This window comes from Vanellus vanellus (genome assembly GCF_965231255.1).
Source record: "Vanellus vanellus genome assembly, chromosome: Z".
Taxonomy (NCBI): domain Eukaryota; kingdom Metazoa; phylum Chordata; class Aves; order Charadriiformes; family Charadriidae; genus Vanellus; species Vanellus vanellus.
The window spans coordinates 38546668-38573902 of NC_138908.1; positions in this window are offsets into that span (position 1 = coordinate 38546668).

Consider the following 27235-nt stretch of genomic DNA (forward strand, 5'->3'; position numbering starts at 1 on the left):
AAAAACAAATGGGAAAGTGTGCTTACGTGAATTCTTGTTATGAAAGAATGTACATTATACATTCTGAGAGGAAGGGACCATAATCATTGGTACTTTGTCAACACTTTAATTTTATAGTCTCGTTAATTTGTATGTGACTGAAATGTGACTTCAGTTCTGCTCCTATTAAAAAAATGCCAACAATAACCGCCTACAACAGGTGCGGTTTTAACAATGACGTGACAAATGGTACTGGAGCAAATCTTTCCGTAGGCTTACGTTATGAAGAACAGTGTATAAGCTGTCCCCCACATAAGAAGCAAAATATTTGTGTCAGAGTAAAACTGGCTCATGGCAGTTCTCTCATCGGCGTGACACAGACTAGAGCAGCAGGGAGAAATCGTAATTCAACACCTTGCTATTTGCAACCTTGCTACTGAGGTTGCAAGGCCGCTAGAAACCAGGGCACGCAGCAAAGGTGGTGAGAGCAGCCAGCCAGGAACTTAAGCCCGTATACGGTCTCCTACTGTACGTCATGCTTGAGACCAGGGTAATACAGGGGCTGGGGCTGCATTCTTGTCTGAGTCCACTCACAGCAGTGGATTAAGAAAAGTGGCCAAGAAGAAGGACAAGAAAGGACTCTATGCCACTGATTCACGGCTCAGAGCTGCAGCAAAGTGCTGTGTGGAGCTGTAGTTTTCCCACAAACAGTAGGTGCTTCTGTGTTTCTTTGTATTGTGATTGACCCACATGTAATGAGATCTCGACACAGCCAAAAGAATAACTGCTCTCCTCCTCCTCAAGCACTGACGTCCCTCTGACAGGTTCAGCATACTTTATAGCACAAATGTATTGCAGCAACAGCAAAGCAGGAGGGGCATTTAATAGGTCAGAGGAATTTAAATAATAGAACTTGAAGGTCAGTGCAGCAATATGTTAGCACAGTAGCTTGCCATGTTAAGTGACTTTTATTTATATAATTGCTCAATTTGTTGGTCTTGACATTGTCCATGGAGGATTCTTGACCAATTGAAATATGTCATGTGGTAGCATAAGAGAGCAACATTTGCTCTAGAAAGAAGCAAAATACGTCAAGAGGGCATGTTACTCCTGAGGTGAGAGATGGGGAGAAGAGAGCAAGATGGAGCAGTCCCTGAAATGTTTGCTGGATGTTTGTTGCACCCAGGCAATTCTAATTCATTTTACAATGAGTAAATGGTGCTGAGCTCCATTGTCATCTTGTTTGGTAGTATTCATATGCTGAAGCATTATCAAAGGATAACCATAAATAAAAGGAAATAATTCAAACTCTCACACATGTAGTTTCAAAGTGGAATGTAAAGATTAACGTTATTGACTCACGTTAATGCTGAAAGAGCTGCCTGGTTAAATCCTCAAGCATTACTGTTATTCCACCACACTCTCGCTGGGGTTTCTTAGAGCTTATCATCATGTTCTTCTGTGAATGTAGTTTAGCAAGTGTCTATAGATTAAAGATATGGGATTTAGATAAGTGTTTAGGTTCCCTACAGATGGAATATCATATGGCTGGAGGGGAGAGGATAGAAAGAAAATTTGGCTTGTGTTTCAAATTCTGATGGACTGCAAGTTGACTTAGAACACAAAGATGACCTAAACCCCTTGCAAAATAGTACCATATAGTCTTCTTTTGAGGTCTGTGGGAGGCAAGACAGTCCTGTTTCTGTGGCAAGAGCTGTTTTCAGACTTTTTTTTGTGCTTGCCCACTTTCCAATTATATTTAATTGACATTATATTGGGTAATGGAAAAAGTTAAATCTGATCTTTTATCATTTTGTTAATGTGTTTTTTTTTTTTAATTATTCTCATTGGCTTGGGATTTTAATTTGCATTTTAATAAGTTTAATTAAGCAATCAGTGACTATTTATTGTTAGAACAATTAGTTTGCGATTTTCAAAGAACTCCTGAAAAAAAATCGATTCCAAGCAGCAGTCCAGTTGAGAATAAATACTTCTGTCGTGCAATGAATTTTATAAGAAGCATATTATCTTTCTCTGTAAATCTGAACATAAACAAAGATCGAAAAATACTTTGCATCAAGGAAACAAATCAGAGCTTTATGATGGAGCCTGCACAATCCACAAGGCATACGGAAAGATAAGTTGCTGAGTTGGTCGACTGCTAGGTCGACTGATCAAAAATATTTGACTATAATATGTTAAGAAAACAGGCCACTACTTCACAGGCAACAGATTTTTTGTGTAGAAAGCAAAGCTGACTTGAATCCTGTTCTTGACATTTCTGCTTATACAGAACTGTGTGAAAGTTTGGAATTGTCCTGCAATTAATAATTTTTCCACGAGATGGCACAAGAAATCAATCATTCTCTTCCCATAAAAGCAGTGTTACGTTTTGTGTTTTGATTCTGACAGACAGGTATGCCCTAATAGCCTGCTAAGCAATTACAATATAATGTTCCCAGCTGAGAATTTCGAATTTGTTATTGTACATTAATAACAGAGTTACGCGTGTGGCAAGGGGGGAACTTCTTAGCTGTTGACTAGGGGACAGACAACAGTATTACTATAGCCAAATTGTTTTTAACTAATATACATAAATATACATGAATATTCATGGAACTCACATGCATTAAAGTACAAAGGCATCTGTTACACCATGAGGGACTTAGCACTACAATGGGCACGTAATGCTCAATTGGAAAACAATGTCTAAAGAAAACCCACTCAACCCAATCCCTCTTCATATGGCTAAGGTACTAAAATTTGTAATAAATCCCTGGTGGAGTCCCCTGAAATATTAAGCATAATGAGCTTTAGTTCCACTGAAAGATACCTTCATTATTGGATACTGTGAAATGTCAGAGTCTATCCTGTCAATCGGGAATTTTTTTGAAGAAGTGATAGAGAATATGATAAAAGTACAGTTTACAACAAGTAAACAGGTAAGCATGGCCTAAAGGGCATCCATAAGAAATAACAATGGGTATTGATCAAGCTTTCTCCAGTCTTTCTGAAGTGAAGTATCCAGTGAGAGTCTGTTTTTAGAGATGTATCATCACTGGGCTACTTGCAGCCGTGAGTACCTGGCACATTGGTATCCACCTCTGCGTTTTCCAGATTATAAAAGGACTTTCTACTTTTACAGAAAACACTACAACTTGAATATTTTTATTGCAATTGTTCTTTGTATTTAAAATGGCTACACTGACAATGGAGGAAATCAACCTCACTTTTGCCTTATCTATGCCTAGGTGAGATCCAGTTATTTCCTTCTTTCCCATTCCTGCTGGTATTGCTGGTCTGATTGCAGAGCCTGAACACGACATAAGACCTTAAAATGCTGTTCACAGTTTGTGATTTTGAGTTCTTGTGTTTTATGGTGGTTTGTTTAGTTCCACTCCAGAGCAACTGCAGCAGGGCTGGGAAATGGCACAACAGAGGTTTTTAACAGCTTGCTTTGCAGTGCTAAGTGTAGTGCAAGCACGAGAACGTAGGTGGGGTGGGAGGAATACGATTTTTTGTTTTTTCCAGAAGCCAGATATTCCAGTTTTAAAAGTGTTTTGCATGCTGAGCTGTGTAAGTGTCCTTGAAATCATTGATACTGCTGATAGAGGTTCTTATAGAAGCAAGTGAGCTCATAGCAAAAGTGTGTCTGTCTCTCTAGGAATTAGTTTTGTTACGCCTTATGTTTGACCACTATGATGTCATATTGTGAAGTGAACGTCATATTGTGAGGTAGACGAGTATGGCATAAAGGCTTACAGTCCTGACATGCCATAATTCATTTATTGTCCTTTTTTTTGGACGTGAGAAAATTTAGGTTATATGCAACTTTTTCAGTGAGATGTTTTACCACGTGCATTATTACAACTGTGCTCAATTATGCTAGTTTTAAGTAAATTGCCTGTCTAAAGAGGATTACTGAGAAAGTAAATTCTGGACATGCCCAAACCAAAGCACATGCAGTGAAGTGTTTCAGTTTATTGAAAACTCTAGATCTTTTGGATTCCTGAACTACGGTACATTAATTACAGAATCATTAGAGAGGTTTTGCTTTATTACAAACCCTGAAATTCTTTGAATGCTTTCAGCATAGTCCTTTTGTTATGATAAATATACAATAAAGTAAATTTCAGCCCCGGACAAAAAGTCAAGGCAAAATCTTCTTGCCACAAGGATGGGACTCAGTGCTTCATTCTAACTTAAATGATAGTTGAGGTGAACTTCATTCTCAATGCAGTGTTAGAATATTGTAGTATGTTGGCCTTGGGTGCCTTGCCCTGCCTCCCATGACCTCAAAGAACTTTACAAATAATCGTTGGGATCAGGAATTGAAGAGACAGTGGTCACAATAAATGGATTAATTTGTCTTGTTATAAATGAAAATAACCCCCTCTGTGTGCCTTCCCACAATATTTATTGTCTCCTCTTGTGAAGCTGGTAACTTGAAAAAAACAAATTTTTTTTAGCCATACCCTACAGAGTCATAGTTAAACCACTTTATCATAGAGTAAGCTGTCTTTCTCTGCATTTCAGTGTTGTGAAGGCTTCCATTTCTAACCCCAATTTATAACCTTTTTTATTGGATTTTTATATTCCATTTAATAGATAAAATTTATTACATACTACAGCAACTGATGTAGTTTTCTAGCACTTCAGAGCTTTTAGATAGCCAGATAATATAGTCTTAGTGAACCATAGTTCTCAGAATATACCAACTGTTTAAAATATGGATTACCTAAGTGAGGGGTTGAGTACAACTCAGTCCCACCCAAAATCTCATTCTTCCACCAAATTGTTCTTTGCTATGCTACCTCAGTTCATTTAGAGTTTCCTGCCTCTTACCATCTCTCTTCTTTGGTAAAGAAAGTACGTTGCTGCACCTCAGACCCTCCCCGCTACATTTATTACACCAAGAGCTGGTTTCCTCCAGCCACTGGCCTCTGCCTGTTCTCATTTGAAGACTCGGGGGTTGTTTGTTTTTCCCCTCTTTGTTTACTTTAATAGGTAGTCACTGTGGTGGCTGAGCTTTGGTGCATTCATGCTGAACTCTAGCTATAATTGTTTTACAAGATGGTGTGGTTAAGATGAGAGATGTGAGGTACTTTAATGAGAAAGACTAGCCCAGGTTTATGGAAGGATTTTACCACATTAAGAATATTTTTCTTCACCATAACCTGACCAAATTTTGGCCAAATCCTTACTTCCCCATAGGTTTTGCCTTTTTTTGACAATAATAAGATACAAAACCTGACACTATCTTTGTTGTGACTGATTGGGGGGTTTTTTCTTTTTTTTTTTCCTTCATTAAAAAGAAGCGATAGAGAGGAATGAATTTCAGGGAAATGATGTGAAGTGAAAGCAGCAGGTTTTGCATAGTTAGGGTAGGAGCTGTGACTCTCAGCAAAAAGCAAGAAAGGGGAACTCAGAGCGAGACTGAGCAAGCCTGCTGGAGTTGTGAGTTACGCTTTCTGAGAATAGCAATATCCTCAAATAAACTAGTTCAGTTTCCAGTGGCAGGGTTTTTTTGTGTGTGTGTCTCTGTGTGTGTATGTAAGCCTACATTCATTTCTTCTCCTCTATATTTTGAATGTGTAATCAAATACACCTTCTCAGTGTATTTCAGAGATAAGGAGGTTCTCTGGGAGCCACTTTCAGGGGCACAATAAAGCACAAGGGTACTTCAGAAGTCTCCAAATATTTGAAGACTTTAACCACGCTTGAACCAGACTGTCTGGAATATGCCCATCACCAGTTAAAGCTGTAATGAAAGAGATTTGAAAAGATATGGCTGCTTTCTTTGTGTTTTCAAATGAAAATGCTCCCTGTCTTTCCTTTGTGCAGGAGTGTTTGGCCAGAATCCTTAGGGGAAAACTGAGCAGCCAAACCACATGCTAGTTTACTGAGACACTACTAGGTGAATGAATAAATAATGGGTAGATAAATAATTGAGTCTCCGATTTTTTTTTGATGTTGTAAACAAAGATTGAAAGTAGTCATTGGGGAAATCTTAGTCGTCTTATCTAGTACTCAGGATTCATTCTATTAGAAGTATTTTCTTCTGAAGTGAGTATATGAATAAGCACATACTAGCTGTATCCATTCCATCTGTACTACTACAGCTGTAGATTGTTCAAGTTGGGTGTTGTTTTGGCTGGGTACAGAGTATCCTGGGCTAAAGGCGGTTCTGGACATTAACCTGTCATCCAGACTCTCTATCTGCCCTTATTAAGGGTTTATAAAAAGTAAATAAGACCGTAACGTTCTACTGTGTTCCAATACAGACTGCTATGAAATCAGTTGCACATATTATATTCCAAAGTCTGAGAGCATACCTGGCAGAGAGAAAGCACTGGGTGGTGGTGCTTGCACTGATGAGAATGTCCTTGGCAGGATGGAGGGAAGCAAAGGTTTGCTCTCCACAGGCCTCTCCCCTCTGCATAACAACAAAACTGAATTCCCCTGTGCTCTTTCACTTTCTGAAATAAAGGACAGCAACACTGAGACCTACTCTACCCAGGATCAAGTTCCTCCTCTGCCTGTTGTGACCCAGAGATTGACATCCATCTCCTGCAGCCCAGTGGCGAGCTCTAACCTAAAGCCTATTTTGAACTGAATTTTTCTCCGTGTGCTCCAGGAAATGGACCAATCAATAGTTAAATATTCACGGGCTCTTTGTGTTAAATCACATTTAAGATCTGTTAGGCAAGTCACTTAACACTTCTCTTTCAGTTTTATCAGCTGGTAAAATGAAGATTAGATCTTTGGGAACAGCTCCAGTTTGAGTCTTGGCCCATCCTATGACAAGGGAACCTTAATTGTGGCGGTGGCAAGTTGTGGGCTGACCTGATTTCTGCCTAGATGACTCTCTAACGCCCTCTGTCTTTAATCTCCATGTCACATCACAAGACAGAGGTAAACCCATAACCCCAGGCATTGTGTGGGAAGAGGTTTTACAGGCACATTAGCCCATAATCTCTGGCACCCATGCCACAGCCTTGGCAAAGTGAGCACTGCCTGCGCTGTAGCTCTTCTGCCGCTCCTGGAGCCCTGCGGAGTCATGCAATGCCAGGGGAGGAGGGGACAAAAAGTAATGCCTCTACCTCCCAGGCCCCTAGCTCTTGTATTTACACATGGTCTTCCCGTGGTGAAACATTGTGCGCTTCTGTTTCCAGTCTGCCCTTCCCCTTTACAGGAAAGGGTCTAAGGGGAGAGCGTTTGATAGTAGGGAAATGAACTTGTATCTGGGGTCTGTGTAGCCAGTAGACATTGTCATAATTCCCTAGCCCTTTAATTAATGACAGGTCTTTTAATGATGGCAAGAGGAAACAACCTCTTGAGTTTCAGAGTCTGCAACAGACTGCAACTTCTGTGTCTTAAATGACAATGTGGAAGTAAGAGTGAAAATGAAAATTTTCAAAGCAGTAAACCATAAACTTCACTCAGTAGGAAGCATATATATATGCACATTAATATACTGTACATACATATGTGTGTGTTGACACACGGGTGCATGTTTATATATGTATGTACTTCCATAGTGTGTGTTTCAGGCAGATAATTGCACACCGAGAAAGTTGGGTCCTTTTTAGACAAAGCATGTTGAAGCAGGACATTTCTCTCTTTAGCTAGAAAGAAAACAAAATTCCACTTGGGAACAGATTGGACTTCTTTTTGCTGTTTTCATATCTTGTTGTCTTTTCTGTGTAGTATTTGCTATTCCTATTTCTATCAAGTACTCCTCCTCACTTCAGAAAGCAATTTGGAACAACTTGGATGAAAGCCACCAAATAGAAATACCCTTTAAGGAAAAAAGAACATTAAAAGTGTTGTAGGTAGTTTCATCCTCTTAGAACAAAGTGCTTATAACAAGGTGTTTGGAAAACCTATTGGGCTTAAGGTACTTACTTTCAGGAAAGAAAGACAATGTCTTTTGTGTTGCTCACATTTATCTGCCAAGACTCTTTTATGAGAGATCACAGGAGACCTTTCTTTCAAGGCTGTAGATTATACAAACAGACAATTTTGTATAATCTTAGAGGTGAACTAAATGGGAGCTCAAACTGCTCAGTGTCTCTGAAAGTCAGGCCATTTTTGCTTAGGTACTTCATTTGCATATTCTCACACAATCAGAACTTGAATCTTGTAAGCACTGCTACAAATTCTGTCTCAGAATATTTTTTTCTGGAGATTTTTCATCTGCATATCTCGGGATATTTAGCCATTATTTTAGCATTTCATGGGAACTCAAGCAGTAACAGCAAGTAATGTGTGGATTGTAGGACGCTGCTGGTTTTACATCTGTCTTCTAAGTGAGTCAGACTATACACACAATGGATATAATGGGACGAGGTGAGTTTCAGCAACTGCAGAAAGCATTCCTTTCTACTTGTACTCTTCTCCCTTAGTATGCAGGTCATGTACAATGCATGGTGCAGAGTCATTGATGTAATTGCCAAGTTTCCAGCATCATGTTATGATTCATCTATAAAGAGTCAGTTATCGGAAAACCTACTAAATAACAGCCCTATTTTAGAAGAGTCTAAGATACATCATTTTGTCGCACCTACAGAACAACAAATCTGCATGGTTCTGGCTTCTCTGAAAATTAGTATCTTCCTTTGCAGAAAGAAAAGGATCATCTTACAAGGCTTTAAGGTAGTCCAAGGCATTTTTTTTTCCATGTAGATACATTTACGTTAACAAGCAAGCAAACTCGATATAAATGATCTTATTTTTTTGTAATAGTAATTTTAGTTTCTTAAAGAACATTAGATTGTTGTTGTTTGCTGAGAACCAAAACATTTGGATTAGAAAATTAGTGAATTTAGCATTGAGATTTATATGTAAGTCTAACAAAAAAATCTATAATATACCTGTGCATGTTTATTTAAGCAGTTTCTAGCTTATTATGTTAAAAATGGTCAATGGTGCAATTCTAACTTAATCCGTGATTATTCTTTTCTTTACGATTGATGTCAACTTGCATTTGAATAGAGCTGGAATTCAATTAAAATGAACACAAATGACATTTTTTAAGTATTTCTATTAGCCAGTAGCGCTATCATAAGCATGCTGGATATATAATCCATTTTCTGAAGTTAAAATATGTTTTAGATACTAAATGAGTGTATCCAGTCAAGCAAGCAAGAAAGCATTATCTATGGAAACGGAAACGAAAGGTTTGTTTCTAATCACCAAGTCTTTCTACTCCTGGTAGATCTCAGGTTCTTCCAGTCTAGTTTCATTGGAACAGAAGTTCTAGGTTTTGGTGTAGCTTTTTTTTTTTTATATATCTCTTTCAGGCTATCAGTAGGTTTGTGCATTGGGCTGAATTAGTTGAATAACTGAAGAAAGTGTTTTCTCTGTATTGGCTGAAGAGTTTTTCACCATCCCAGTCTGATTACAGGAGCTGCCTGGTTCCACAATTTTGTCTTTAAAACTTTGGCAGCACTGTATTATTACTTTATTGAAAAAGGGAATTTAGTGAGCTTAAAGGCTTTGTATTTTAATTTGCAATTCTCTGTGTGGTGTCCTCACAATTCTGGTATTCTCTTGATACTGTTTTGACTTCATAATATATAAAAGCTGCCTTTCTGAATGTGGAGATGCAAAAAATTAATTGTGTTTGATCTGGTGTAGACTTGAGAGTAATTTGTTTTAGGTCAGGTTTGAAATTATTTCATATGATCTGAATTTCCTACATGTTTGAATCACCAAAATCAGAGAGACCTGAGGAAATCATAAAGTGGCATGCATTTTTCGACAAGTGTAAGTACCTTCCCTAGGTATACTTATCATGTAGGCCAAATTTTAGGTAAATCAGTTAAACCTAGATAAGATTTAGGCTTTTAAGCAAGTAAAATCTAAGATTTTTCATGTAAGTGTGTCCTTTGAAGTTTATCTTGGTAATATTCAGGTTTTAATGAAGTAAGTTCTATGTAATTTTACTCAAATGTCACCTTTTGACTTTACCTACAAGCAGAACTCTGCAGATAAAGAATGTGTCAATTTTGTGTCTGGACAATAAAATAAAATAAAATTAACCCTTACTGAACTGAAATTTTGACAACAAATTTCATTTAAAACTAAGTAAATTGAAATTATAAAAGCTTTGTTTCAAGACAAAACACTGAAATATTGCATTCACTTTAAAATTTTCAAAATCTGTTGTATTTGCTATTGCTTATGCTTGAGGTCATTTGCACAATCACCAACAACCTGAAATGGCATTTTTCAGTGCAGTTCATCTGAAAAAATATTCCCTGATTCTTCCTGTGAAGTGCATTGTATTATTTGCCTGAACATAATTTACTTTGTTCAAACAAACTATGGGCATAGGATGTTCTTCATATTTATAAATGCTCTCTTAACTAGCATGCTTCAAAACAAAGACAAAATAAGTGTATTTAATTTGGGAAAGTGTCTCATATTAGGTACCTAGGAGCAGCATGGAAACTGTCTTGAAAATGTAACTTTTTCTATTAAATAGGCAACAAGATATAAACAGGAGGCCTCCCTTTCAGAGCAAATCGGAGGTTGGCCTTTTACGTTTCCCCTTCACCAAGAAAACATATAACCTACTTGGCATCCATTCCCGATGATTAATTTATAAAGCATTAGTATTAAAGGTCTGTGTGAAGTCGTATTTAAGGAATGAAATATGTTTTGATGAAAAACACTTTTGATGCCTTGTGAGCACTGTGTTTTTGGCAATTATAAAAGTGCTACTTTTTAAAAGGAAATATGCTTAACACCTTATGAGCCAAGACTTCTGAAGAACAACAGAAATTATACAAAAACAATTAGTATGGAAACAAATAGCAAGATAAAATATTCCTTTCTTATAAAACAGCTAATTAAAAGTGATGTTGAAATATACTGTGGTTTGTCCTCAGGATTTTATGTACCAGGTCCCAATACGGCAGGAAGACTGGGGCCTCTCTTTCATTGACTCAGCTTGAAAGAACATTTAAGAATTGTTTTGAGCCTAAAAGTCCCTTTTCCCCTAAATCTGCTTGCTTGCCAAAATTTGACATTTGGACAACAGCAATGGTCTGAATGTTTTCCATGCTGTAATAACGAGTAACTATCTGGGTACAATCTACTGGTCCTCGACCACAGGGCATGAGAGCAGAGAGGGGACTTTGCTGCTAAGTGTAGTGGTTCGGGATGCTTGACAGGTGTATGACAGTTGCCTAAAAAAAATTCTGTTTCTTCACAAACCAAAGAAACATGAGAAATAGTGGCCACCAGTAGATGCCTAAGGTAAAAAGAGATACTTTTCTAGAATAATCCTTTGGCTTCCAGTGATTTGTGGTTTGCAGATAACTGGTGTGTCAGTTTTTCTGATAGTATTTTCAACCTCCTGTGGCAAGAAATTCAACCACTGAACGCGTACATGTTATATGAAGTTTGCTTTGAAAATTGCCACCTACTAGCTTCATATGAAGTTCACCAGTTTTTGGACAGGGGATAATTATTCAATACATCTCCACTGCTTGTGATCATATAAAAATTATGATACGCCCTGTTTTATCTGTTATGTGCCTTACCATAGGCAGGCAGTATAGTTATTCCTACCTGGACAAATACAAGACCTCAAGTTTAGAGTCAGTGTAGCAAGAAAAAAACAATACAGATGTGTTACAAGTTTGCCTTAAAACGTTTTTGTGTAACGTAAGGAGACCAAGACCATATCTGGCTTCTGACATTTGCAGCAGAATACTTGGGTCTGTGACAAATATCCTCTAGCATATTGGTTCAACATCTAAATGTAGAAATATTGCTAGCTTAGGCATTCAGATTTGAAAACTGGGTCTCCATGAATCATTTACTTTAATGACTCTTAATTGCCTCAGATTTAATTCTTTTTTAAATGACCAAAAAAGGGCGTTATCCACTTTAAATTCCAAAGGTTATCTGTATTCAGTGAGTTAATGCTAATGGAAAAGTATATTATGTGCTATGACTGTAATTATTACATCTAAGGATTCAGGAATCTGGTTTTAACATGGTTTCCTGAGGAAATTATGATTATGCAATCTCTTCTTGTCTGTCTGTCTTCCTTTTTGCTTGAGAACTTTGAATCTGTTGGCCAATTTTTACCAACTTTGGAGGAACAGAAGTCTCAAAGATGTTTTCTTATAATGTCTGTTGAAATCAATGTCTAAATATGAGAGAGGGAGGGTAGCAAGAGCGATAGACTTGAGTCATTGTAAGAGGCGAGTTTTCTCTGCAAAGATACAGTGTGTTTGGCAGAAGTGATCCAGTCCATCAACGTGCATGTGTGGACTGTCTGGTATCGTAAGCGTACCCTTAGCTCCAGATGAGCAGTTATGATATGCCCCATCTCTGGCCTGTTAAAGGAGACTCAGGAAAGCAGTATGGAAGAAGAGTCTGTAACAGGCACAAAGTTTAGCTGGTCATGGCAAGCTGGACTCTATTCCTTCTATTGCTTAAAGAGCTTAAAGGCCAAATCGCCTTGCCTGATCATCGAAAGATCATGATAAGGCATGGAGAGAAGAAGAAATGAGGATAAACTTAAAAAAAACTCAAACCAACAAAAAAAACAACAAAGCAAAAAATATTCTGAGTCTACGATGTGGGATTTCAAATGATCTCCTAAAATGATGAACATGTCATCCTTCGAATACATGGATATTCACAGCAGATTAATTTCTGCATAGATGAGAAGACATTTTATTTCTAAATGGACCTTTTCCAAGCCATAGAATGGCTTGGAATAGATACTTTCTACTTTATATACTTATTTTTAAGGTTTGGGGAGCATTTTTCCATACCTGTGTATCTGTCTGCAAAGGAACTAGAAGCTCAAGGTCACAGGCTGGCCATCCACATGTTCTAGTAAAGCTTGGTCTATTCAGAACTGAGTTTGAGAGACCAGATTTAGGTATGTGATGTAAGTCTTTTCCATACTGCAAATATTTTAAATATCCAGGATTTGAAAGTATGCCACATTTTGAACAGTCTGTTTCCAACCTGTTTATGAATGGGATCCTATGGCTAAGGCAACAAGGAAAGAGGTAATGGTAGCTAGATGATGATAATCCCCTGCTGAAGGCATCAACAGAGCATGCTTAAAGCAAAGCAGGCAATCCTACCCTACTACACACAAGTAAGCTCACCATACAAATCTGCAAGTAACATTAACAGGTTATCTACCTTTCTGCATCGGTGGAAGAGCCAAGGCTCAAAAGATGTATGTAGAAAACCCTGTTAGGAGAGTTCTGGCGGAGCATCTCAACAGAATCATTTGCTTTAGGGAAGATAACGAGCCTGGTTTGGGTTCCATCTGCTCTATGTGCCCATGCTACAGACTTCGTAAGTAGTTTTAAAAAACCAAACGTGTGAGTTTTGGAAACATCAACCACATTACATAGAGTTCAGTTGCTTGACAAAGTAGGTTCACAAACTGCTTTTCAAAAATACGTTGAATGTATATGAAATCCCTAATATGTACTTTGTAGAGTAATAGCCCTAAAAACATCTTTTGCTAGATACACCATCCAGAGCATGAGTACAAATACAAATGACTCATTTTCTTGGAGAGTGGACTGATGCTACATGAAAGTAGGCAGGATCTAACCCACAGTGTGGGTACAGATCACGATGACCGTTCACTCGGTGATTCTTCGAGCATAAAGATGACCAGGTGATATATTTACAAGACAGGATTAGTCCTTAGTTTTCATTTCCTTTCCTTAACAAATCCAGATGACAAGGAAATGTGTTGAAATGGTCACTGGCTCAACTGTTGGGAGATGTGCATACATGTACAAGGGAATTTGATAAGCCAGTAACATGACAGGCATTTCCTTGGTCTTCTGACTGGTGGTGTCAGGTACATGCCTTGGAGGAGACATGGCACAGCTGTACTGAAAGATGGGACTATTTCTCATCACACCATAAAAACTATTTTCCTTTACCGACCATGCTCTGGGGCTGGCTGATTCTGTGTGTTTTAGTATATTCTCTTGGGTGTAGATCTACTCTTTTAGTCTGTGAGAAAATTCAGCCTTGGTCTCCTTTTGAGGGAGGACTTTTGGGGCCAAGCTGAAGCCCATACCAGGGCTGTGCAGCCTGGTGGTGCTGCAAGTGGCAGAGGGCTGTCCACTGCTGAGAGAAGAGACACCAAGCCTGGTGCCACCGTAGGCATGCCCAGCTGCTGTGGCCAGGTCACATCCTGCACCAGGGCACTGTCACTCCGTCAACAACAAGCTCAGTGCTTTGCAGATGTACCCTCAAAGTCATTAAGGAAGACATAGTGGAGTTGGACAGCAAAGGCTCTCAGGATCACAATTTAGACACCTAATGTCTTGCTGAATCTCTTACTGGAGATGGCCTATAACCCCCATATGATATTTTCGTGCCTCTTTAAATACAGCGAGGACAAAGATGATCATATTTTTCTACCTCCTATCTTTTCCCCCCCTTTTAGTTTTTCTTAAGATTCTCTTGAAAAGCTTTTCAAGGGCAAGTGAAAGTAGACTAAAATTATACTTTGAATAGAATGGCATGAATCACACAACTTTTCAGATGAAATTTTAGTTGTATAAGCGATTTTTTTCAGTCCTGTCATCTTCAACTCAGGAGCCAAATGAGAAAATATTTGTGCATCCTGTGTTCTTGATACATAAAGCAATGTCACTGCTGCTGTAAAATGGGATTAAAATACAGTTTCAATTTATTTTATATGGTCTGCTTTCTTTACAATGTGTTTAACTTTCCCAGATATTACTGTGTGCTCTACGGAAAGTGCAGGCAAAAACCTACGATATATCTCTTTACAGAAATAATCATTCTACAAAGCCTATCCCCGTCAGAAAATGTATCAGCAACCCATGTGCACTAAGTGCTTCAGAAGTACAGCCATGTACAATTGATAGCAGCTGAAAATAGTTCCACATATCCTCTTACCATTCTAGAGTTAATGTGTCAATTATGTGTTATAGATTTGAATTTCAAGGGGGCAATTATTATTTCATGATAAAAACATTTCTGGACAGGATTATGGAACATAAAATTCAGCTCAGGATTGCCTTGATATATGGTGTGTATAAAAAAGCAAATCCAATCACGTTGATAATTTCTTTTCAACACAAATTGTTTAGAAAAGGGAAGAAATGTTTTGCTAGGCAAGGAAAAACAGGCTGCATTTTAGAGGAGATTTTTCTAGCTTTCATGCTTCAACATGGAACGCTGAAAAAATAAAATGTGATTTCATAAAGGAAAAGTTAATATGTGTTATATTCACTGCTTTTGGAAATGCTCAGATAGTTCAGAATATTGGTAACCATCAATGATATCCATGCCTGTGCATCCCAGCTGTACCTCAGTAGATCCAGCTGCATTTTATAGTGTGAATTAGATTTGAGTCTGTCTCATTTTCATCCATGCGCTAAATTGTAGTCTGCAGACTGAAACTAATCCACAAACATTTATTTTGAAAATGAAATTCACACGCCAAAATCTAAAGCGTGAAAACCTACACCACGAAATATTAGAGCACCTAGGATGCATGTGCTTCGTCAAAGCATCTTTGACAAGAGGCTGGTTTCTAGCTATGTGCCTAGATAGATACAGGGGCTTTAGTATATGCAACCCACACTGCACTTTAATATGTATGAACTTCTTTGCCACATTTTAGTTATACTTGAATTTTTAAAAATGCATTCAGACTTTAGTGTGCATATGAAATATGAATGCTAACAGGAACGCAAAACCTTTACTTATTCACATTTCCTGTGAAGAACAGCAAGATCACTGAGGTAGAACTTAGTATAAAGGAAGGGTTAATTACCATTGGACTATGAAATGCTGTTTGTCTGTGGAGGTGTGCTGATTGAGACACTGGGTTTCTAGTAAGCGCTGGATGCTAAGGGTCTCTAAAGATGCTTTTTTTTTATTTAGCACCTTCATTGCCTGGTGTCCCTTTAACAAGATGTTCTGCTCTCCTGATGCCTGCATGTCAAAGAGGTGGCGTAAGGGTAGATTTCACTTCTAATTACTAACCAAATACATGGGTTTTTTTGTTTTATATTAAAACTATTTCATGCTTCTACCATGTAACTCCTTGAACAGAATTTTTGGTTATTTGACATTTTATGAAGATAGACTGTACGTCATGTCTTTGCTCATCCAGTTACTGTGGAAGAAATATGCAAACACAACACTTAGAGTACTTTGTACACCATGCAGTATGCCAATAGTGATTTTCATGAGTTCTCTTTCATGGACCTGTAATGTCATCATGTTTAAAAAACAGCTTTATTTGATGTCAAAAAGTTAATAAGACCAAAGGAAATAAAAAGTTGGAAATTTGTGATTGCGATGCCAAACACTAAGTCTTTCTTGAAAGTCAGCAGTCTCTGGAGAAGGAAGTACTGATGACACAATACTGACAAGTGTGGCAGGGACAGAACCACCCCAAATATTTCACCAAGCATCCTCACAGACGAGGTGGCTGCTGCCTGTCCACTAGGCACTCTTTCCATGTCTCAGAGTAGTGCCTGGAAAAGCTGGATGGTGCTGTCTGGAAAAGCAATGGCTGGTGAAGCTGCACAGACGTAGAAGTCAGCCCCAGGAATGGATGGAGAGAGGATGGACCATGGGTAACCCAGAAAGGCAAGAACAGCTGAGGCTGATGTGTGGGAGGAAGGAAAGCTGCAGCAGATGCGAAGAGCGGTCAGTGAGAAAGATGGGTAGGTCAGAAGAAAAGGCTGTGAATGAATGTGGAAAGTGTGTTGTGGCATTTGTCAGGGCCAAGAGAAAGATCTGTCAGTGGCTGATCTGTAAAAAAAGAGTCTGGACATAATTTTTAAGAATCTGGATGAGCAGAAGGAGAAAAATGTTTCTACATAATAGCACTAGCATGTACAGAAAACCTGAAGCCAAACTGTAGATCTAATTAATTGGAACCAAATTTCTTAGAGGCCAGCTAACTTTGTAATACAAATGTTAGATTGTCTCCACATGAAGCTGGCTGAATTTGAGTGTGTTTCTGCACTGGAATGAAATGAACAATGATTAGGAAAATGAAAGGTGTCTGTAGAAGGTGTATTGCTGCTGACAAAGCTGTGTGGTGGAAAAGCTCATGAAACTCTTAAAGATTTTGTTTCTTAACAGTTAGTTTAAACGTGCACTTCAGCATGTTATTTGCCACTTGTATCCTGTATGACAGTCCCATATTTAAAAGAAAATGAGAAATTAGTCCTAACCACTGATCTTTTGCAGTATTGGATGTGCTTCTCTTAATTGTCTGACCATTTAGGAAGTATTTAACACCTGTACAGAGGGAACAAGTTTGGGAATATTTTTATTTTTGTTTTTCTCTTCTGGAGCACGAGAGGAATAATTTCTACTGGGACCTCTGTGGAACTGACAAGAGGGAATGGTGTGATTATTTGTTATAGCCAGTATACAGCACTAATTCTATTATTTCTTTGTCACTTAGCAGCCTTTGTTTGGATTTGAATCCCAGTGAATTTTTAAAAGGTAAAAATTTGTTATGGAGCTTTATTATTGACTTGTGCTGTGTAGTTCTAATTAAGTATTCCCAGAAATGCACTAAAATGGCATTGTGTTTATTGTGTTCCTGGGTTTGGTTGTTGTTTTTTTAAGGGGAAAAAAAAAGCCTGGCTGTTATTTCCCACTTACCTAAAAGCTCTTTTGTGATTATAATTTGTATTATTCAGGCTCATACTGACCACACAGTAAATAATGTTCAATTGCCTTTGATTACAAAGAAGAAAAAAAAATCTCTGGCAATTATGTATTTTATTAGCACTGATGTAAAATACAAGAAGAGCACTTCCTAATTCCCTAATGCCTTGGGATCATACAAAAGCCTAAGATTCTTCACTATGTTTTATCAGATTTAAATATTGCAGTGTTGGACAGGGGGAGGAGTGGCTTACTGGGTAAATGAATGTTTCAGGCAGGAACAGTTGTATTTATTTTTTCTGTAATGGGGAATAAAGAATGTGAATCAGCCTAATACATCAATTTTTAAGGGGTGGAGAAAGAATGATGACTGTAGTTTGGAATCACAAGTCTGGAGTAATGTGGGAAGCTAGAAAAAAAAAAACTTTGAAAGCTTGAAAAATTATTTTCATTGCGCAGATACTATCATCTCTAATAAATTCCAAGATCCCCAGGCACCTCTGTTCAAGTATTCAGAGGAGGGGTTTCTGAAATTTCCTGTGAATATCCAAGGCAGTTTGTAACTTCAGTGACATTTTAAACTAGACAGGCCATGGAAAGTTCTGTAGGAAAAATCTGGCACTTTTTGTCCAGCCCTTTTCTTTTGGAGACAGACCCCCAAAAGACCTAATGGTGTCCTCTTTTCCTAACCACTGTTAGCCTTTCTGTAGGTGAAGTTCAGTATACAGGTATGGAGAACATCAGTTTGTCCGTCTTTCTTTCATGCTGCGCCCTTTTCATTTGAGTCTCATCATGATGGGAAATGGTGACCAAAGTTTGATGGAGAGTTCGGCTTTCATAAGAACAGAGTACAAATCTTCTGAAAAGGAAGTTTTTTTCCTGGTTTATCTGTTCTTCTGCAAGCATCTGTACCATAAACTAGGGTGTCCACAGGGCAGCTAAACAGGCAGCTCAATATCTAATCTAGAGAAAAGGGCAATGTTTGTATGGTCTTTGTGTTTCCAATTTCAGGCCATAAGCCTTTCCAAATTAAGGGAAAACTTCTGTGAATGAACCTCAGAATTTAGGAGGCAAAGAACAAAACCTCAACCCAGGACTTTATCTAGAATAATTATACCTATCTGAGGAAAAAGTAATCCTTTAAAAAAAAATGTCAGCAATGGGTATAACAAAGAAAAACAAATTAGTTGGCAGTAAAGACAGACTTTATAGGCTAGTAAAGTTAAGTTTACTGTTTTGATGTTGTTATCCGTTTAAAAATTTCTCCTAATGCCAATTATTAAGAAAGGGAGGTCTGAAGTACTTAATACCTTCAGATTCCCATAAAATAGAAAAGGATGGTCATATAATTGCTTGTATTTTTGTTGTTCTAGTCCAACAGAGGAAGATATGCTTATTTATGCTGGTTGATCATTTGAGCCTTAGCTCAAATAGTCCTGCTCCCATTTCGAGGTCCTGAAAGAATCATGTACACCCAAAGCAGCAGTAAAGCTAATTTGAGTTATAGCTGGAAAGGGGCTTATACAGGATTCCTCTTAGTGCCGCAGATCAGATGTAAATTATGACAAATTCCTCTTGCAAGAAGCTGCGGTCTTGATTTTCCCATCAGTAAAATAGGGTGATGGCAAAAGTACCATTCCCCAATACCTAGGAGTATGTTTTTAAGATTATTTGTTTGCAGTGGCTGGAAATATTAACCACTGTATTTTTATTAAGATCACTGGACTAAATACATCATTTTCTTCTAATATACTGCAAGACTGGATTTATGAGTACCTGGTAGTCTATGAATTCATATCCTCTGTAACAAATATTCATGTTTGATTTTAACTGCAACGCTTAGAATTGCTGTGTTTGTATGTATGAAAAACAAACAAATCTCATGCAGTTGCCAGAGACTTGCTTATTTCAAAACATAAAACCTGAGCATTTCACCTAGATCAGCAGCAGGGTCTCTAACAGCCTGTGCAGGAAGTCATAATTCTGGGAGCAGAAAATTAAACTGCTGCCGTACTTGCCTGGCCAAGTGCTTGCGGACGCTCCAGGAGTAGGTTGAACACGCAGAGGCAGGGCTTCTTGCTCCCATTAAGCATTTCAAACATCTGTCGCCAGTGTTGAAAGCTCTGTGCTGGCATCTGTTGAATAGCAGATCATTTGCAGAGTTGTACGTCATGGGTTTAGCTCATCCCAGTTTTGATAATCTCTTTATTCCCTGTATGCCTGCCATGATCTGAGATCTGCTGACACAGGATTTCTGTGGTTCGTAACTTCCATCTCAAGACACAGAATGTGGCTTTAGGGCTTGTATTGCTCTATGCTTTCCTGTTTTGAAGTTCATTCCCATTTGATGAGGTTAAAGCTTGACAGTTGTTTTGATATTCAAGCACTTCTTTCTGGCAAAGGCTGATTATCACTGCTTACTCTATGGTGAATGGAAACAAGTTTCCAAATCTCATCATGGGACTCGAACCCAGGAATGCCTAACCTTTAATCCCAGGTACCACAAATGCTATCCATGGCTTGGGCATGGAAGGTCATGTCTTTATATAAAGTCCACACCCTCTGTTTCCTTCTTAGCAAAATGGGCCTTGCATCTCATGGGCATTTCAATGAACTGATTTGCCATTTTGCATGTAAAATATTTTGTTCATCTACTGTGCAATAAATGCCACTTTTATGTTAAGATAGCACCAGATGTCTGAGGGAGTACCTGAGCTCCAAATTCACACACTTGTTAAATGTTTTGATTGTTCTTCTTGGATGGGGTGCCCTACAATGCATGAGGACGTGTTTTTTAATAAATGTATTATCTTTACAACCCTGTTTAAAGTCTTTGTATGTTCTTATCTGGTTTCGTAATCTTTACTGCATTCTTAAGCAGCCCTTTTGTCAGGAGATTGGCAACCCTGAGCAAAAGGCTCTCATATAAACATAAATTCTCTTAATTGTCCCTGGGACCAGCTTGCAGCCTTTTCACGTGGCTTAGCTGGGTGATTTCAACAGTCTGACCCATAAAGGAAGGGGATCTTCTGACCTAATATATAAACTCTTGTTGGCAGATGAGGCTTTGTAGTATACATTCCTGAATAACAAAAAGTGTCACTGGGAGGCTGGGGTCAGAACACATTTCCTTATACTCAGGTTACAGAGGCACTGATTTTGGTTATCTTACAGGGTGCTTCCCTAGCCAGCACGTAGTAGACCCAAATCCATGACTGTGACTCCCAGACACCAGGATAATGTAAAAAGTAATGGGAATTAAGAATGTGGAAGAGGTGTGTCTATTATCTACAGACTGAACACTGCAAATTAAAGAAATTCAGGCTTATTCTTTAGATGTCCTGAAGCAATGTGCTGGTGTTGCGATCTGTCTGAAAAACTGGTGCACTACTATGTGCTTAAAGACTCGCTGTTGGAAAGCCTACAAAGACCTTCACATTTTCCAGTTACCCTATAACTGCTCTAAGAAAAGCTAAGTTAAAAGAATATAATGTAGTTTCTCTGACATAATCCAAATGTAAGTCATGCGATGTCAATGGTTACAGAAGCAAGTGAACAGCAATGAAAAGAGAATAAAATCTACCTACCTACCAGATTAGATCCGAAAGTGTCTTTTACTTGATATTGACCAGCCGATAGCTGATTATGATGTTTCACACCTGCATGACTTAGTCTGTGGTTCTGGGGTGAGTCCTTACCTATCCATTTTCCATTTACAGATGGCAGAAGGGATTTGGGAGATCATTCTTTTTTGGTAATGATCCAAATGTATGCTATGTGGTTGTAACAATGCCCTAGCCCTTAATCAGGTAAAAGTTTCAGACTTCCAAACTATTTTATGCCCCTTTCAGGAAAATGTTAATGACTTTCCTCATAGATAGGTGTGGTTATCACCTGCCCAGACAGTAAACAGAGTCAGCTAACAACTACTCTGGTGTTGGGCTAATGGTTAACGTATTGCAAGGCAGAAAAGTTTTTCTTTGGGTGTGGCAGTGCTTAAATGCCAGAGTAAAGCATTTTATATATTGCATGAATTTACCACTTCCTAAATTTGTTTTATACCATCAAATAATCTCATTAACTGATTGTGATGAATATAACATATCATGTGCTCTCATACAGTAGTAACCAGGGAGGAGTTTAGGAGTGAACCAAGTTTTTCCCACCTACTTCCATCCTTTTTTGAAGGATACTATGAAAATACTTAACTTGGCTTAGAGTCTGCTGTTCTGGGCTATAACAAATGGATTTTTCCAAATGTGCAGTTGTTCTGTTTATGTCTTTGCCATGCTAAGAATACTGTCTCCTCTGTCTTTCACAACAAGCAGAATTATGGGAGACATGAGGGAAATGCAACAAATATGAAAAAGATCAGACAGGGAGTGGCACTAAGCATAAGTGCAGGGGAATTAAAAAGAATTTGAAAGCTGGACCTCAGTATAAGCAAGCCATTTGAAGGAAGAGGGAGCAGAATTGACATGAAATGTAAAAGAAAATAGAAGAACATATATGTTTTTGAACAGCTGTATAAGAGACATGAACAGGAATATGAGAAGATGGAATAAAGTTGAAGAAGAAAACAGTTCAGTAGGTGAAGACGAGAATAAATCAAGGAGGTAAAAGGAAGTGAGGGTAATGACATGAAAAGAAGATGAGAAGAACAGCAGCATCAATTTTAGATTATTCTAATTCATTTATGCAGAATGGTGAGTGTTTTAAAAGTTCCTGGCAGTATGGTCAAAGGAGGAGCTAAGAGAGTTTTGTTGGAACATATGAAAACTCACATAGACTCCCAGCAAGCTTGGGATTTCCATCTGCCGTTGCATTTAAGGGTCTGCCTTCAGAAAGCAAAGTGGAGATCCTGCAGATAAGTAAAGCAAGTCCTAAGTAAATCGAATAACAGAAGAAATGAAGGTCTTCCCTGAGAGGTTTTTAACAACCCCATACGCTGCTCCCTATCATCAAGACAAGAATTGTCATGACATTTCATTTCTGCTGTCCTGCTAGATCTTACTTAAGTGCTACATTTCCAGCAGGAAGAACTGCAGAAGGGAGGCTGAATGAGCCTTGTCACCCCACATTTTTCCAGCAGGAGAGCCAGGGAGATGGTAGCATAGAGGGAAGCCTCTTGTGCTGAGGGATGAGGTGATGGAGCTGGAGGGGTGGAAGAAATCAGTTTGTTCTCCCAACTCGAGGGGTTCCTGGGCTGGCTTTTTCTTACAGCAACCACAGAGATACCCTTCCTCCTCCCAGCTCCCAGGTCCTTGGTAGCTCATCCACTGCTCAGAGGGCTACAACCTGGGAGCTGGCTTTTTGCTCTGAGCATTGGCCTTCTCTAGCCACCACAACATGCAACTAAAGCAACCAGATTTTGATGAATCCAGCATTCACGGCCTTTCTCACTCCACATGACTCACTAGGCCATGGAAACCTTATGTGGGAGCTGGCCTTTGCTGTTCAGCAAATATTGACTTTTTTTTCAGCTATTGTTTCTTTCTGAGCCCACACCAGCAGAGCCCAGGTTTTCACAGAGCCCTGGAGGCTGGCTTGTGGAAGAAATCAAGGATGCTGCAGAAACAAGCCTTGGGCCAGAATTGCAACAGTGGGCAGTGATGTTCTTCATTTTGCAGATAAGAAAACAACGCATAGGCCTGCCCACAGCTGGGAAATATTGGATATGTAAGAACCACTGCAAGGAAAGAGGCTGGAATAGGATCCTGGGCCCAGCCAAGGCAGCTCTTCCCTCCATGCATGGACTAGTTGGGACAAAGGCATTGCAGGGCTGCTGCAGTACATAGATGTGAGCTTGTGCCTGGAGGACTTGTGTAGAGATTTCACTGGGAACCTTGAAGGCCTTGCTAATGGATTAGGTTCTGCTAAAGATAAATCATATTCTGGGTTTAAATACCCTACTAAAGTAATTCAAGTAAGCAAACATTTTCTAAAGCCAAAATTAACTTGAGTCTGCCCCGTAATTTTCTGATGGCTGAGAAGTGTCAAATCATCCTCCACCTGAGACTAAAATATAACAACCAGCCCCTATTTTTACTGATAATTCCATTCCACAAACTATTTAGCAAAAAAAAAGGTGAAAATGACATTGGAAACTGAGATCCAAAGTTGGTAATTTTGTGGTTTAGGAGGAGAAACAGCAGGGGTGATTTTATATAAGCTGGCTTCCCCTCCCCAACATAGCTTCATCAAAGTGCTTTACTATATTATCGCCTGTGCTTTTGTACTGTTTTCTAATATTGTACTGACTTGTCTGAATCACTTTGAAAACGAAGGCTGCCTCCTTCTGAGACAAATCCAGGCTTCATTAAAATTCATAAACAGTCAGCCAGACTGCAAAAGAGCGCTTTTCCATTGACACTGAGAAATGGAAGTGTCCTTATTTATCCTGATAACGTAATATTTCAAAGAGTGTCCACATCCATAGGCAACTGGGTTTTGATTGATAACATTTAGGGCTCACTATGAAAGAAACTGCTTTTCATTAAGGAGTTCTGTGACACAAACTAGTCAATGGTATCTCAAATCAGCACCGTTTTGGTGTTTAATTGCATTCTTTTGGTATGAAAAATCTTCATGTTAGCATTAATTGCAAATCTATGCTGATGCATAGCAGCAGTCTGATCTTCTCAGGTAGCATGTGTGTATACCTGGGACTCTGTTGTGTATTGTCAATGCTGACTGCATGAATTTTCCCTCATTTTGGGGGAGTAGTAGGGGAAGGAGGGAGATAATTACTTGTCTCTGATATTGAGTCCGGCTGAGATCATGTTACATTACTTAATACCAGTTGTAAAGTATATTTGGGCACTGCATTGTTTTTGTTTGTCATTCTGCCAAATACGCACTGAGAATAATGATATTTCTCTCAAATCATTCTCAAATTCAGTTAGAAAAATAAAAAAAACATATTCTTTAGTCAAAGATGAAAATCGAAAACTTTTGATACACTTTAATCTCAGAAATATAAGAATTCAAATATATTAATTGTCAGCCACATCAATGATAATCAACCAGTAGGCCTTTGCAGGGCTTCAATATGGAAAGCATTTAAAACCAGCAGATAAAATCAACTGGGGTAACACATTTGCTTAGAAGTCTCTGTAAAAGTCTCTAGGATATACTCGTCCTTAAAAAAGTTGTAGAATCAGACTCCATTGGGAAAAAATAGCATTGCAGGTACACTATATAAAACATTAGTAATTGATCAGTTGGCCTTCATTTTAGTAAGTGTCTGTAAGTATCACACAAATGTGACATATAATATATATATCAATATAACCTTCTAATTAAGAACTGTTTTCTATCTGTAGCTTAAGGTTGTTCCAGAAGTAGTGTCTTAGAACTAAGATAATTCTTAGTTTTAAGCTGAATTCGTTTACCCAGAGAGTTTGGGTTGTACATCCACTCAAGCTAGCACAGATTCTGGTGAGAATTGGCATACTTGTACCTATTTACAGCAGTGGAATATCTTTCTAGACAGATCTTTTTTAAAATATGGCAAATATTGTAAGATCAGCTGTTTTCCTGAGATGGCCATACTTTCAGGTAATATGATTTACATGATAAAAATGTAATTGTATATATTTACATTTAGTTTCAGTAGCATAAATCCAAAACCACAAGCCTAAATGCAACCTCTACACTAGTTCTTTAGTTCTCTGGGGTCTGCCCTGGCCTTCCATGGTTTGTTCTACATAAGCAAAATGTTTCTTGGACATCCTCCCTTCTATGAAATCTAAGAGGTAACAGGCCAAAATGTTAAACTTGTAAGTATAGCAGTTAAAAACACTATTGCTGATGTTCATAGAAACTGTGCTGTTTATTACCGCTCAGTGCAGAGTATAAATGGGGAATATCAGATTTGTTGTTAAAAAACTATACATAGGATTGCTACTTTTTTTTGAGTCTTTTAAAACAAGGCTCAAAGCAATCCCATTAGAGCATGAATCCCCCATCTGATTTAATAGTGGCTTGCTTTTTTAAAAAGCTTAGCAAACATATGTTACTGATGACTTTTAATAAATGTGTCTTGAAAAGCTAATACATGACAAAAGCATTTTGTATTTGAAATCTGCATGCCTTCTAGATTTGATACATGAACTCAGACCCACCCAACAGAATTTTCATAACCTTGTGTTTGGCAAATCAACATAAAGATGGTGACAGTTTTTAGTCAATGGGCTTCCAGCCAGTTTGTCAAAGAGGAATTGTTGTACTTACTTATAGCTGGTAGACAAATTTGCTCTGGTTCTCAGTCACAAAGTTGTGATTTTCCAAGGAAATCTTGCTACAGGCTATGCATCATCAGAAATATTAAGGGGATTTTTATTTACAATATTGTTAAATCTGTAAAAATTCTCAGCGTTTTATCTGAATTTGTCTAGTCCATTCACTGAAATGCTGAAATGGATAAATGGATTCAGGAGGCAAAATAAAGGCACTCAATTTAGAAGTTCTGGACCTGACCCAGACCCATTACTCTTAAAAATATATAGCCTACTAAGGAATGCCCTTTGCAATATTTTTCACTCTGACTGCATCCAAAAAGCTTGGAGATCTTTTGCTTTGATATCTGGGATGAATAATACTCAGCTTTGGACTACCAAGTTGCTCTTTTTCCATGTAATACAGCCTTGTAAACACAAGTTATTTTAAGTCAATTGTGTATTAGCTCTGTGAAGTCAGTGAATACTTGATGAAATGCTTTTTCCTTACTGAAATATTCATGAAGCTAATTTTCAACAATCAACAAAATCGAGTCATGTTTTTGAAAAAGAAAACAACATCTTTCCATATCTGCATGTTGAATACAAATCAAAAAACCCTAAAATAGAAGTGATCAGATTCACTTTTTGTATTTGCTCCTGATTTGATGAGAATTTGGAGTCCCAATCAGAAAGCAAGTGAATAGCTCCTTTATTATTACTTTGATTTCAGTTATCAGCATCCTCTTTTGGGAATGTGTATATAGTACTGAATTTGATACTGAACCTGGAACACAACCCTGACCATAGCGGCCACTAACATTTCTATGAGGGATTTAATTTAATCTAATTCTCCAATATCTCAAAATCTTATTAATGTTTCCTATTTCACGCACACACAAAAAAAGCTTAGCTAGTTTCCAACAAAGTGCTCGGACTAATGTTTTCATGCTGTCTAGGGGGAAACCTGAATAAGTATGTACCAGTATCAAGTCCACCGAAGTCCATCAAATGACTTCAATTTGGCCTAATCACTATTTGGGGGGGGTGTTTTTAGCTGCATGCTGTATCAAATTCAGTCTGAGGAGAAGTTTAATTTGTAAAGGATTCCTTCTGTATGTCGTTTTTGGCTTTGAACCTAGGAACATATTTTGAACTTTCCAACCATGAGATCCAAAATAAGACCACAAATGCCTTGAGGCACTCCTGCAGCACCTCTCGTTTTAGCTGAGCAACCTAAAGGTTGATACAACCTCAATTCTAATGGAAAAGGATGCACAACTGCAATTGCATGGCATGGTTTGGAAAAATGCACAGTGACAGCCAGGCAAAGGAATGGAGAGGGAAGAGAC